Source organism: Coenobita brevimanus, chromosome 60 (assembly GCF_032717465.1).
Source record: "Coenobita brevimanus isolate Jiangsu-jjx chromosome 60, ASM3271746v2, whole genome shotgun sequence".
Taxonomy (NCBI): domain Eukaryota; kingdom Metazoa; phylum Arthropoda; class Malacostraca; order Decapoda; family Coenobitidae; genus Coenobita; species Coenobita brevimanus.
In genome coordinates, this window is record NC_137013.1 from 23539139 (window position 1) to 23539943 (window position 805).

The window sequence follows — 805 nt, forward strand, 5'->3', positions numbered from 1 at the left end:
CAGCCGCACCACGCTTGTTTAACGGTTGCCAATGTTGTATTATTCCAGGCTTTCATGAAGAAATTTACGGCCTCTTGAATGTTACATTTCTTCCAGAGTGCAGCAACAGTCATTATGGTGGGGGTTGCAGGTATGCCAGGTGAAGCAGGTGAGTCAGGTGGGGCTGTGAAGGTGGAGAGGGAGGCGGCTGGTGAGTCAGGTGGGGCAGTGGAGGACGGCGGTGGGCGAGTCAGGGGAGGTGGTGAGGGGAGGTTCCTCCCTCTTCTCCTCACTACTGCTCACATCATTCATTCATTGCCAGACGCCATGTATCCCAAACGGGGTGGCCAACGGCTTAGAGTTAATTGTTTTACAGGGAGGGGCACTAACCCTCCACCAACCCCACTTGACACATCGGGATGCCAACAGCATCTGGTGTTCCCAGGCGGTCACCCATCCAAGTACTAACCAGACCCAACGTTGCTTAACTTCGCTGATCGGACGGGAAGCGGTGTACTCAACGTTGTATGGCCGTTGGCACTGCTCACATTTTCGGCAATTTCCTTCATCTCTTCTTGCTTGTTTGTTTCATTCCTCATCTTGTTATGGACGTATTGGCAGTATAATAATTTGGTATTCACGAAATAAACATCATTATTATAGAAACTGGGTATCTATTCTAACTTACTGTTATTGCCGAAAACGTTATTATTGAAGCTGTTATTGGCGATATCGTATTGTAGTCATCTCTTGAGCACCTTCCCCATGAACCTCTGGGTCACTATTGGTGCGTTGTGTGGGGGGGAGGGTGTTCCGTACTGATGGA

At 49.3% G+C, this 805-nt stretch overlaps 1 non-coding gene across 1 annotated transcript; it reads right to left on the minus strand.

Moving 5' to 3' along the window:
• Positions 1-399: 399 nt before the first annotated feature.
• LOC145403476 (5S ribosomal RNA) lies at positions 400-518 on the minus strand. Its single transcript, XR_013897998.1, has one exon. It is a non-coding gene; the product is annotated as a 5S ribosomal RNA (ribosomal RNA).
• Positions 519-805: the final 287 nt, after the last annotated feature.